At 40.3% G+C, this 1,416-nt stretch overlaps 1 non-coding gene across 1 annotated transcript; it reads right to left on the bottom strand.

Moving 5' to 3' along the window:
* Positions 1–635: 635 nt before the first annotated feature.
* Positions 636–742, bottom strand: LOC132421229 (U6 spliceosomal RNA). Its single transcript, XR_009518520.1, has one exon. It is a non-coding gene; the product is annotated as a U6 spliceosomal RNA (small nuclear RNA).
* Positions 743–1,416: the final 674 nt, after the last annotated feature.

Below are 1,416 nucleotides of genomic sequence, written 5' to 3' on the forward strand. Positions count from 1 at the left end.
CAATGCTCGTTAGGTTTATTCCTAGGCATTTTACAGTTCTCATTGTGTTAGTGAGATCTTTTTTCCATTACACATTGCAATCGTGTTTTTTTGGCATACAGAGAAATAATTGATTTTTGTTTTTTTATATCATATCCAACCACTTTATCAAACTCTTACAGGTTCAGCATGATATTCAGTGGATTTACTAGGTGGATAATCATATTATCTGAAACTATAATAATTTTGCCTGTTCTTTTCCTATATTTGTTTCTCTTATTTCTTTTCCTTACCTTATTGCATGCACCAAGTCCTCCAGAAAATAGTGAATGTCATGGTGTTGGTGGCAGGCATCCTTGTTTTCTTCTTTAAAGGGATTGCTTCTGGGTTCCACTGACAAATATTATATTTGCTCTTGGTTGTTCCATGACAAATAACGGTAAATACTTAAAGTGAAATAGGCCTCCTTCTGGAAAATTTAAAAGTTTCAAAGTCAGTGTGAGGAAGGTACATCCATGCAGTAACGAATTGTTAGTTTGCAGTCTTTTGGCTGCAAGAAACAGATATCAACTCAACCCACCTTAATTAAAAAAAAAACAAAAACAAAATGGCGCTTATTATAAGGATGTAGGGCAGGAGCACAGGTAAGCTTTTTTTTTAATATGGAATGCTTCATAAATTTGCGTGTCATCCTTGTGCAGGGGTCATGCTAATCTTCTCTGTATTGTTCCACTTTTAGTATATGTGCTGCCGAAGCGAGCCCAGAGCTAAGCTTGATGAAGGCCTTAGAAGGTCACTCAGGTTCTCCCTTCGTCTCTCATCTCCATTCCTTTTTGTGTCTCTGCTTTATTTTTATGTCCCTGCAGACCTACGTTCTCTGTTCCCCACGTCACAGGGCAAACCATGCTTACCAGCCACATGAACAAGGTCTCATTCCTTCTTTCTCTGTCTCTCATCACTCTCTCTATTTCTCCATGACTCAACTCCAGATTCTAAGGGAAGGAACTCTGACCAGCCCTAAGTGAGTTGGATGTGCTCCCCCTTTCCCCCCAAAACTCCATGGTCAGGGCACAGAAATGCTTCATTCTACCTGGTCAAGAGCATCCCCCCCCCTCTGGATCTGGGGAGGTAAGGGGAGGTTGTTTTGGATGGAAGACATTCCATAGATGTCACTTGTACAGAGAGTGCCCCCAGCGCAGTGGTAGGAGTACTGGATTTAGAGCTGAGAGACTTCAAGCCAGGTCCTGACTCTGCTTTGGACTCTCTCTTTGACCTTGGAAACGTCAACAGCCCCCAGCCCTCAGCTTCCCTATTTTTGCCAGCTTTATCGGCAAATAAAAATTGTAACTATATTTAATGTGTACAATGTAATATTTTGATATACAAATATGTTGTAAAATAATTACTACAATCAAGCGAATTAATACATCCATCACC

This window comes from Delphinus delphis, chromosome 2, assembly GCF_949987515.2.
Source record: "Delphinus delphis chromosome 2, mDelDel1.2, whole genome shotgun sequence".
In the NCBI taxonomy this organism is placed as follows: Eukaryota; Metazoa; Chordata; class Mammalia; order Artiodactyla; family Delphinidae; genus Delphinus; species Delphinus delphis.